The sequence below is a fragment of the Pieris brassicae genome, chromosome 12 (assembly GCF_905147105.1).
Source record: "Pieris brassicae chromosome 12, ilPieBrab1.1, whole genome shotgun sequence".
Taxonomy (NCBI): Eukaryota; Metazoa; Arthropoda; class Insecta; order Lepidoptera; family Pieridae; genus Pieris; species Pieris brassicae.
Window position 1 is genome coordinate 10,998,135 of NC_059676.1, and position 12,988 is coordinate 11,011,122.

Below are 12,988 nucleotides of genomic sequence, written 5' to 3' on the forward strand. Positions count from 1 at the left end.
AAAGTGCGCAGACTCGTGAGTCCCCGTCTGGACACCCTAACAAGAGAAAAGGACAAAATCTCAAACACAACATGAGTCCCCATTTTCTTTATATTTATAATTATTATTAAAAAGATAATTATTTTACGCCGAATTTATTCATTTTCGTTCACGCAGGTTTTTCTTTACATATATTTCTAAATTTTTTCATTGGTCTGCTTCATCTCCTTTCAAAATCCAGAGGGTTAGATATAAGTATAAATAATTATAAGATAAAAACGTTATTTGTTAACTATATATACTTACGTAAATAAAATATGTATTATGAGCAACCGTAGGCCAATCGACAAATGTTTGGTACTTACAGTACCTACTTTACAATTGTAATATAATTACAGTAATAATTTTAGTATTAAGAAATACAATATAATTAAAATTTGGGTTCAACAGTTAACATAGGATTTAACATAAGCCGTAAATACAGATAATGGTAATAATTACAAAATCAGTGTCAATGTGAGATAGATGCCGTATCGTTATATTTGTTAGTCCTGGTTTTCTTTTACCTAGGAAAAACAGTTCTATTTACGTCAAAGCAATTACTAATACAAGGAAAATTATGTTAGTCACTTATAACCAAGATAACTCATATACTATATTGAGAGAAACATAAACATAGTATTATGTATATAAAGACTGTACGTATATCCTTGAACAATGCTCGAATTTTTAGCAACATAATACATTTTATCATGTCACATCTTGTCTGGTCTTGAATCTTTCCATTGATCTGAAGATAGAATATTCCGAGACGGGACTCGAACCCGCCACCGTGTCATTGCCACGTGAACTCTGCTTTGTTTCCATTATATGGCGAGTTGTCTACAGACGTTTTCCTATTTCTGGTCATTTACCTTAAATTTATTGTAGGTGATTTATTAAAGCGAAATAAATAAATAAATAAAATTTACGATAAGCTTTGAAGTCTAAACATTTCTAACAATCTTTATGAAAAGTTATCAGTTTTTAATAACCTAACTTGTATTTTATATAATAACAGTCATGAGGTACATTAATAGATATCTAAAAAATAATTATTTATTTAATTAAATATAGATAAGATAGATATACCCCGATAGATATAGGTATTGATTAATAATATACGTATAATACTGAAACATTCAACTATATCGTCGTGATTTCTGCCTGTCTGTAACTTTATTTTATTTGAGCGCATTTCTCTATAACAAAAGCTTGTTTTTAGATGTTTGATAGTAGAATACCGATTCTTTTTACTTTTGTCGAAATTTATTCCCCTATATAAAAGAGGCACACAAAACACATAGAGATTTATATTATTTTCCGTAAAAACATGAAAAAAGATTCGTATGTTTTCATAAAGACGGCAAATTCCCGTGCCGTGTGTGACAAAGAACACTGTCTGCGTATCACGGTAGACAAACCGGTCGAGACAAGTACTCAACTGAATCACGCACACACAGACTTGTATCCGCGTTTCTATAACTTAACGACTACGAATCGTTTTACGTGTATTATTAGTCTTTTAAACTACGTTTTACCCGTGGCTTAAATCCAATATTATAAATATCATAATTATTATTTCGTTTAGAGAAAATTTTAACACAATCTCTAATTAATTAGCTCAGGGAACTTAACTGAAATTATTACCATAAATAGAGTCGTTGTGATCCGGTGACGATCCAAATGTTGGACCACATCCTCAGCTCAGCTCAGCGCAAACCGACGCACATAACGCATAGGCGAGGTGTTTGATTGAAATAGCAATTATTTCAAATTGACGCAAATGTGTGATATCTTGATCTGTCCTATGAAGAATTTATAAAGTTGAGTTTACTTATAATAAAACTATTAATTCGATTAAAAATATGTAATTTAAAAACAGTTGTTTTTGTGTTCGCCTTAATTAATGGTGGAGGTTCATATTTTGCTAATACTCATATTCATATACATATATATGTTGCAATGTTTATGCGTAGAGTGAGTGGCGTCATCTATATCCATTTGAACACAGCTTTTTTAATTTTTTTAATGCATGCATTAAATCCTATTATTCTTTATAAACCCTAAATTTCACCATGGGGTGAAAGCGACCCGCCATTGGTGCATACGACCCCATATTATTAACCAATCCGGGCCAAAGTCCAAAATGCATGGGGTGAATAATTTTTTCCAACTTTATTTTTTATGTGCAACGAATTTTATATTTTTTCTTCGATTTTAGCTGAATATTTAACAATAAATGTTATATAACTAAGGCTTAAAGGCATTGATGAAAACTAGATTTAGGTTTTGTAATAATCCATAAATGACCTACCGCAATGTAACGCTTAGCCTAGGTCAGGAACAGAAACATGAACCAATATCTGTCAATAAGCGTTAATAAAATTGGTGTGGAAAAAATATTAAGGGATTGATTCTACAAACTTTCACAAATTTATAAAAAATATACTATGAAATAAGTAATAATAGACCAACATAATTTAGTGAATTCTAATAAGTACATATATCTTAAAATAATCAGTAAATAATTAAAGCCATAATCCCACGCAATCTGTAGCTTTAATAAACAATATAGATTCAGAAACGTGTCTGCCCCATGCTTCACACTGGGGATTTTTTTTTAAATTAATTCATTTTGTTTCAGATTTCTGTGAAGGGCTCGTAGCGTAGTGTTTGGTAAGTTTAAAATTTTATTTCATTTACTTTAACCAAAAATAACCATACACACCCTCATTACACTTATTTTCTAGTATGTCACTAAATAAGTTTGCAGTAGATATCCATTGTCATTATTAAAAAAGTATTCCTCTCTATGGTCTCGTCTACTCATAAAAATCCCATTCACTATGCCCTATTATTGACGATAAATTGTCTGCATAAAATGTCAATGAAAATTGAACTTTAATAGAAGCACATATGGTTGGAAATGTTTCCACGTTCTGTTATGTTGGTAGTGCAGACGAGACATTAAAACATTGATACGCCAGTTTCGTGCGAAATCCGCAGCGGTAGGACGTGTTGTGTCGAAACCAAAAAGTTATATTCTTTACGTAAATTTTGTTTGTCGCTTCTACATTTCATTGATGTGTATTTATTTGTGAATTTTAGGGATTTTAGAATATTGAATCCACTTTTAAATGAGGTGAAATTATATAAATAGTGACGAAGAGTGTGTTGTGTGAAGGTGGGGTTTATTTTCAAATAGGAGTCAGGTAACGTTTTGGACAACATCTTTATCAATAAAAAAACATTTGTAATGAAACTTTATAATAGGTGTTCCAGTTGAAAGATTTTACTACCAGGATTATATATAAAAGTCAAAAAAGAATGTATAACATTAATTCCTACATACGAATAGTCATTTTCACTTAGTCATTTTAGAAATTGTATAAAAAAATCCATTCCGAGTCTTATTTTTAATCGTGATATGATAACCATGGACCCCAGAACAATTGTTTATCCTCGGGAATCGAAACGATTGACACGTAGCAAAGTCTTTTTCGTAAAAAAATATTAGTGCCATGAGATAGGTTTGCTTTTAAGGCGAACAAAGTCGGCTAACATATATTTATAAACACCAATTGTACCGCGGCTAGATCCACGTTAATTCGCAAATGAGCACATCGAAGTACACTGGGGACTATGCAGGTCCCATCACGTCATATAACTTCGTCGCAAGGCCTCGAAACAAAGTGAACTTCATAAGCCACAAAAAGGCCTCCTCAAAGTGGAGTCGTTCATAGATAATTATTCCCAAATTGTACGTATTTAAATCTATTATGAATAACCTTGTGGGTCATGAGACTCCGCGCTTCACTGCGCCGGACATATTGTTGCTCACACGCCTTACTGTTGTTGGGCGATGGGAAAATGGGATAATTTCATATACAACAAAAGGCACGCGAAACCTCCAACGAGGATTTTTAGTCGAATTTCGACTGGTTTATCTTGCTTCTATATGCTTTTAATACAAATATATAGAAACGATAAATGAGAAATGGACCTTTAGCCAAATATTAAGTCTTGGTTTACAGAATTTTTCTTTTTCTTTAAAATAATAACTAATCAATAAATTAAACAAAAATCTAGAAACTACTATAGATACGTAGATGTGCCACGCCCTGCAGCTACCCACTTATTATCATCCATCGAAAAAAAATACACTCAACACAAACATACATACACTTGCGAATGCTTGGAATGCTTAGGAACAGGTAATATCCAACAATATCACATACAAATTGATCAAAGCTACTTTATCAAACACAAAATAAAACATTGCCTAACCTAACAAATTAAACCGTTAAAAATGCACCGAAAACTTTTTCTGCAATCCATACATCAGAATTAGGTGCCAATTGAAAAATCCTTTTAATTCGCAAAAAAATCGATACCCGATACAAAAAATAGATCTTTTGTTCGCGCCCTTTTGTCAAGTAAAAAATTGATAAAGGTTTAAAAAAATCAATAGAATCGCGTGACTGAGCGGAAAAAATTATACCCCGTTTTGGGGTAAAAAGGGATTTCGCGAAAGTACACTCGTGGGCAATGTTACATTTTAAAATCATTCAATTATTTGTATTCTCAGTTGTTAATGATTTTATTTATTTAATCCTCGCTCCTAAGCAACAATGTTTGGTACTCCTACGTACATTTACGCAGAGCGTTTGTTTGTTTGTTTGGTTCGTGAAACTTAGTGTCTTAAACTTTTAAAACACTTTGTGTGGTAGTCATATATACAGTAGTATAATTACATTTATCAAGCTGATAGAACAGAAATGCAACCTTTTCGTTATAGTCTGCTAAGCTGCAAAACAACTTTTGCCTCGATGTACTTAATGCAAGTGCGTATTGTGTGTACCCAACGAGTATAATATAACATCTTTTCGCTATCACTGTACCCGCCAAAATAATTAGTATAGCCATTGAGTTTTTTTTTATTTATTTCTGCGCGAATTGAAATCAGCTGCACCAAAAGCGATGGAACAAAAGTTGTCGACCCCGAAAGGGATGCGTACAAAACGACTTTTTTTACTTTTCTTCGCATTTTATATTGCGCTAGAGACGTGTGGATATTACTCACGATTACGTGAAAAAAATTAATTAAGTCTTTAAAAAAAATTATTCGAATATAAAAAAGTCTTACATGAAATTTGTTTTTTAAACAATTGATGATTATGCTCTTGAAAACAAGAATTATAGAAGATACAGATAATATTGGACAGAGGTGGCTAAATTAATTTGGGTAGAATTTTAAGTTAATCCGAGTCGTTAAAGGCTCCTTAGAAGTTAAGTAAATTGTTTTCCGTTGTTTTTAATAGCCACAAATGTTTCAAATGAAAGCAATAATATTTCTCAGTACACTTATATATGAAAAAAAAGACATAATTTGTATTATTTCGTATACAAAACAACAACATTCGCTTGTAACAAAAGATCTCCGTTTGGCGAAATAAGAACAATCCAAAGATAAATTTTGGGTAGCGTTTTGCTTCAACCAATTTTTAAGCGATTTTAAAAGGCAGTGGCGCTAATTATATCCACTATTTGTACACAAAAATACTTTTTTTTCTGTAATCTGACGCGTTAAGGTTTTTAAAGTCAAGGTTTTAAGTCGAGTTAAGAAAAACACTGCGTAAATTGGCGACCTATACGAGTACAACTTGTTCAAAACCAATTGCAATTCTGATGCAATTGCAATTGTTTGCAAAAATAATTTAAAAAAGCTTAAAACCCTATATAATATATTCCTACGGTGTATATATATATTGAAAATATTCTTAGACAAAGACTTTAACAACTTCGTACAGATGAGACATTACTACGATGATAGTTCTTTAAGCCATGGCAGCCTGAAACGTGTTTCCTGAGAATTTCAACTATTTAGTTATGCAGCGGTTGAATTCTAGAATCTAGATTTAAACTCGTCAATCAATTCGTGACACTCGCACAAACGGACATACTGACTTCCAAGAACGAGACTGGCTTCTTACACCTCAAGTATCGAGGAAAGTGTGCTGGTGTAACTCACTCGCTGAAGCGGGTAACAGATATGTAGCTGCGCTTTGGTGTCTGCCTCTGGGATTAAGTACAAATAGACATATCATACACTGGTTAAGTAAGAAAGTACTCGAATTTTTGTAAAAAAGTAAATAATGCAAGTTATACAACTCGCTAAACAAATAAATATATGTAATATGCAGATTCATATTCATAATTTTTGACAGCTTTTGATCCAGATTTGAGCGTAGAAAACTTAACCTATAAGGATTTTCGGCACATTTATACATTTCTTCTACGCTGTTGCAGGACCATATATTCGAAGAGCTAATTGTAAAAATAGAACGAAGCGCCCTATCTCATAACGTACACCACACGCCAACCGGTTACGAAGGAGGTCACAAAGAAAAAAAATGTCTAGCTGCAGTCTGCCGCGAGTTGATATTTTTATCCCAAATGTGGCTGCAAACCGGTCAATTGCATGTCTGGCTTCTTGAATATGGGTTAAACAGACATTTAAATTGCCAAGGTCCAGTCGAGGTCTAGCTTTAATCGAAGTTAAATCTATTTAAAATGTAGGTACGTTTATAGACGATCATTCTATTGATATTTTAATTACGATGACTTTGTCGTATACATTAAACGGCTCAGCTATATATCCCAACCAATACGGCAATACGGTAAAGGCATTGGGAGTGTCCGTCGGTGGCCAAATTATTTATCAGGTGAGCCTTCTGCCCTAAGAACTATATAATATGTGTTAGAAATGTGTGCTTTATAAAGTACACACACACACACAACACAACCAAGACATATACAGTATTATTATAACATAATAGTTATTATATTGCAAATATTGCCTATTGAAAATTACGTGAACGTAAATGAAGTCAGCCAAAGGCCGGAAAATACTGCTTCTGATACGAATTAAGGATGAAACCGAAAATGCAGGCAAAAGTCACTCGCTTGCAATGGTCAATATAGGGATCTATTGTCAACGACAAAGACGTCTTTGTGTCATTCGAAGAACAATAAAGTAGTGATGACTTTGACAGTACCTGAACATCACTCGATCGTTATTTATTTATTTATTGCATATGTTATATAATATTGCTACTTTAATAAGGAGGACTATCAGATAATTAGTTCCAAATAAGCTAGACAATAACAAGCTATAAATAGAAGGAATTAACTATTTAAAAGCCAATTAAGAAGTGAAGAAAAGAGAAGTAAACCAGTTCCAGGACAAAATCTTCATTTGGGGACTTTTGGTATTTGAAAGATTTTTTTTAACTTGGTGTCAGTGAAACCTTGAATGATACGTGGTCATACATCACTAGCATTATTTAGAGGAGGATAGTGTATAGTACCATCTCCCTTTAGAGGCGTGAGTTGCGACGTCACTTGCGATAATTGTCACCGGAAACGGGACAGACGCGCAGACGCATACGCTGAATAATAGCCTAAGAGGTGCTTATGCGTTTGAGGCACATTCAACGCAATGATTTAGCTCCTCAACCCAGTGAGGCAACAGTCCCTGTTCCTCTACTGTATCATTGTACCAGACTGGCTCTGTTGGTAAATTACATGAAGGTACACCGTTTGATTCTAGTAGAAACGCCAGAGTCACGGGGACAAACAACATTTATCTATTAGACCCGAAGACCTCTGGGTACAATTTACGAACCGGTACCTACAGTTTACATTAGTTTTGGTTTCAGGTGTAAACTATGATCCATTTTGGTGTACGCGAGACTTTGAAATTTTTTTTCTTCTAATTCCATTAAAATCGAATAAACTTTACAATTCATGTAGAAGCTCTCACTAGCAAAACTGATTACAATGTTGAAAATCGTATCGCTTTGTGTACAACTGTTATTGTTATCAAGATTAAACAAACAAACCACGGCAGATAAGTTATAAACAAATTGTTTATATTTTTGCTATTAAAAGTCCCTACATCCTCATTACATTATGAGCCTTCGACCCCGAGGCCGAAAATGAAACTGTCCCTTGTGCCCTGTCTCTTGCGTACATGGCCACAACAAAAGTGGTCTTGGACAGTATTAGTACTACTATATAGATACACATGAACACATCAGTATGTTAAGAATTTAATGTTTACAATCCTAATATAATCTCTAATTAGTTTTTTCTCAATTCCAGGAAAAGCAAAACGCTGAAAGTCAACATTAAGGGAAATTAACGAGGAAATTATTCAGGTATATACGGACATTCTTATAATAAATAATTGTCTTATTTGTGTATCTATCACACTGTCATTTGTTTTAGCAAGGATCCTTATGTCGATTTTATGGTCTTAAGACATGCGATTTCCTCACGATGTTTTCCTTTACCGTTGTCACAGAAAGACAATTCCCCTGGCGTACATATACAAAGGTTTATCGACCTTAACCAACGTATTTCATTACTCTCGAAATTGAACCCAGGACTGAGTCGAAAAGTGTCCAACGAAATTGGCAATGATTCTTATTAGTGTAATGAATATTATATCGTCTGTAAGCTCTATGGTTTCAAGAATACGCAAAGGAAGCTATTTAAAGCTAACATTCACTTTAATTGAATTTGCTAGAATCTAAGAGATACCTCTATGTACGAAAATTTACATGGCTTTTCTTAATTAAGAAAAATTAAACGCTTATTCGAAAATAAATTACGACTTATAAAATTGATATAATAGAAGTATAAAAATAAACACACAGGAATATTATTTCGAGTGGGTATTGAACCTACGACCTGTCGAGGGTCATTGCGTGGCAGAGGTCAAAGACCGATTACGTCGAGTTCAACGTATGCCAATTTTCATGAATTTTCACGCATTCACTATTATTGATGCAGTTCCATTTACATTATTATTTGAAGTTCGATCTACTATAGTCCGTAGCATCTAGTGGAGGGCCAAGTTCCCATCAAGGCTTTTATACTTATAAGTATTTTAAATCTAAATAGAATAATAAATATGAAAATTTTTACAGTAAAGTTTACTTTTACAGTATTGTCGCTTTGTTCTTGTACGTCTCTATTGGAACTAATGACTAATTCGAACGTTTAATTCACACTGAAGTAGGCGGTTCTTTGGAAAACGCATTTGTGATTACGTTTCTCTTTGCAATGATTACATGTTGAATTGTGAAATTTTCGGCCTTTTCAGTTGGTTAAAAAGTTACGTAGCAATTCCAGCTGCTTAGACAGTAGATTTTCTAGTTTTATTTTAATTTAAGAGGAGAGAAGAGACTAAGAGAAGACATTGCTCCGTGGCACTCCAGTGTCACGCTCACAATGCTCTCATTAATGCAACTCAACAAAAACTACTTAAAAATTGATTCTGCCAGCTAGAATCTCGCTATCAAGTTAGCCAGGGGGTGTCTGAGCGACGTCTAGACGGCTGGAGGGCGGGGGTGGTGGCTTCGTCTAGACAGCTGATCTCGTCTATGGATCTGTGGTCTTCCTGTGTTTTGTTAACCACTATCTTGCTTATCACTGTAAAGGTGATCTGAGTAGAATCTTGTTCATACAGTTTCTATATATCTGGGATTTGAGTACAGTTTCCCTTTCTGAAATAGGTTTTCGTCAACTGCCTTTTTTACTTTCCAATTGAAATTTTATAGTATCTTTAATAATATTTTGTCAATACCTAATTTGGTATTAATACCGGAAATAATAAGTGTGTCAACGAGAATCAAACCCTCTGCCACTGAGGCGGCTCGCAAGCTGTGACTGCTAAGAACGTACAACATGCTAGATATTAGCTTCTTTAATTCTATTAGCCAATTGTCTAATTATTTACACTGGGTCATTGTGATGTTTCCGTTCGGTTCCCTTAAACGACTAACTGTAGCGAATCGATAAAAAAGCACAAAGACGATCTTTTTTTGTCGATGCTCGGTTTTTTAGTGTTTTTTCAACATTTTTAGCGGTTTTTTTCTTTTCTTATTTTTGTAAAATCGCGAAACATCTGTTCAATTTCCCACGACTTATCGTTGAGCTTCACACCTGTTGTGCAAAGTTTTGCTTTTATTACACTTACTTCCCCCTACGCCTTTGCTCGCGTCAAACAAAATGTAGTGTTATGCTTACATATTAAATAAACAAATATTACAATAATAGTAATCAAGAAATTAATTTAAAAAGTTTGGTCCCCGTGGCAGAGTAGGTACCTTCAAAGCTGGCAGCGTCGCTGGATTGCGATAAATTTGAATTGCGTGTGAATTTTGAAAAAATATAAATTTTGCATCTATAACATAAAAAAATCATCTCTTTTCAGGACAATGGATGCAGATGACGAAATTCCAAGTGAAGAAATCTGGACCAGTCGCAGCGGTCAACCGATGCACGAATGGTCCATCACCGATGGTGATGTTCCCGTATGCCTTACTAGGAGTCCATACGCCAAGGGAATTCCCTATTTATTTCCATTACTACTACCCTTTTGAAATGTTAACATTCATTACAATTCAAGTTTACTTATTCATTAAAATGATGTTCAGAAGCCGGTTTCTATAAAGGAACTGACGGATCTATGCAGAGTCAATGTGCGACTGATTTGCGATTTCCTCGGAAACAACTGAGGCGATAAGATCTTTGCTCATTTCGCAAATATTTTCTAATTACCCGATTTGTATTTGATCATATAATTTAAAATGGATGGCGGAAATTGTCTCGTTTTACCCGTTAAGTTTGTCAGGTAAAGGCTGACCACTTGAATATAAAAAGCAAAATTAATCATACACATGTAAAAGATGTCCCATGCCCCGTGGGAGTGTTACAAGACTTCATACTGTGGATATTGGTAAAAGAAATATTGTCTTCAAATTTGTATTTTCGTCATTGTACACCTACCCATATTTAATATAGAATCACGCTCAGCAGTTAATATTTATTTTGTTGTCTTTGCTTTTTTAACATATTCGTTTCGTTTTTAGTTTAATTTTGTAATGAGAAAATGGCGGCTGAACCATTCTGTACACTACCGTATATGTAAATGCACATTTTGTTTCTGCTGCCACATCTACTTAATGTTTTGTTGACCTATTATAATTTTTCTCCCACTTAGCTTTGGACCCTCTCAACTGGGACCCGTAGACCCGAACTTGTGCGCAAAGTCGTATGGAAGACTGGACTGCGACGTTTCCGTCTCACGTTTAAATAACCGCATCCGTACAAAGTTTCTCGACGGACGACTCTGCCCCTTCTTTTGCCTATATCCAGCTTATTTAATATTTCAGCACAATAGTATTGCATTGTGTAGAAGGGATCGGGATTATTAAGGAAAATGACCGACCCGTCCATTCTCACCCGCATTTAGTATCGCATTACACCAAAAATAACTATTGTCTATGTCGCTCTAAAGAGTATAATCTGTCTTCGTGACGTGATTTATATTTTAGAAATTCATAAAATGTCAATTGTCAATTGTCAAAACAATGTTTGGTCAATCTCCTTGACGGCGGAATGCGAATTTCGTGTTACGGCTTTTAGTCGCAAGTCTACGTCATCCACACAAGTTTGGTGATACGCGGGAACAGTTTTGGCGGGATTTCGACGCTTCAACATTTTTAGTTACCTTTTTATTGTGTGTTTTGTGTTATTTCGTAGATTTAGTTTCTATAATTTTATATAATTAGTTTTCATATAGCTAGTTTTTGTGCAAATAATGATTTTATCTTTTTACTAAAATGTAGAGTTAAAACTTCTTAATTTGTTAATTTATAATGTATTTTTAGTGTTATCTAGGTAAAAAAGACCATGTCGGGTTGAGGTAGTAGGTTGTATAGTACAGTATTACACCATTTAGGAGAGACTGTATAGCCTGCTAACTTTACTCGCTGTGGGACATTCCACACGAAGACTAGGAAGACCGGAAGCCTACGGAGCATACTGGAGGACGAGATAGTAGCAGACATGGAAAGAATGGAAAGAAGCGTCCTCTAAATGAGGAACTGGAGTAGTGTCAAAAGTACTTCAAATATATCTTTGTGTCAAATGTTAATAAGCGTAAATAATATTCCTTTCCTTCTCACGGAAATAGAATATTAATGCTACACAGCACACGATCCTTCTGTAAAAGGAATACAATGAAATAATATTTGTACGTTAATCGTCTGCCTCAATGTAAATAATATGTATGTAAATGTGTGTTTATATTCTTCTCTCTATTTTTATTCTTATTACTAAAGCAGTTTTAGGGAATAAATAGGCAGGTTTGAATATTGAAAAAACTCAATATTCAAGTAGCCATCGGAAAAAGTACAAATTCATCTTTAGGATAAAGCACAACAGAGTCTGCGGCGAAAACTTATTGAATGAATGAAAAAATATTCAATTCTAATTCAATATTGTTAGGGTTAATGAAAATATAATAATAAAACTGATAACGCATCGGTTTATTGAATCTTGCAATAATTATTGTATTATATATACTTATATACTTCTGGAAGCGACTAATTTAGTCATTGTTTTAATTAAATTATACACAGACTAAACCCAAAATGTATTTTTTGTAATTAAATGACTTCCCGACATATTATTTTTTTATTACCAAACGTTATAAATACCCAATTGGCATGGTAAACCATAAAATATGGACAGTGGCGCTAAAATCATTTTACTTTAGGCCTCATTATGTTTCTTGATATTTTTCTTTCTAATAGGCTAAAAGGCCTCACGCCTCTCGTCCCACGAGGGCCCTTCAAGAAAAGACCGTGCCAGTTCTTGAAAGGCAGTATGAGTGTGCCTGGCCCCCCTATGGGCCTCCTGCCCGTTTGCCCCCTATTACATAAAAAAATACAAACCGCTCGAGCGAGTGCTACTTTATCACTACCGTGCTTCGAAGGCGACATCGGTATTATATTCCAATTTAATATAATATTATATACAACATTTCCAGAAATATAACAAATATTAACTGTAAACTCGCCTTTATTTCTGAGAAAATAAAATCACCAAA

The 12,988-nt window shown here is 34.1% G+C and overlaps 1 long non-coding RNA gene across 2 annotated transcripts in view; it reads left to right on the forward strand.

Moving 5' to 3' along the window:
• LOC123717476 overlaps positions 1 to 12,554 on the forward strand; it is a 46,625-nt gene extending 34,071 nt beyond the window's left edge. For both annotated transcript variants that reach the window (XR_006754825.1, XR_006754824.1), the window contains 3 exons: positions 2,666 to 2,697; positions 8,188 to 8,243; positions 10,307 to 12,554. This is a non-coding gene — a long non-coding RNA (uncharacterized LOC123717476). The remainder of the gene's footprint in view (positions 1 to 2,665; positions 2,698 to 8,187; positions 8,244 to 10,306) is intronic.
• The last annotated feature ends 434 nt before the right edge of the window (positions 12,555 to 12,988 follow it).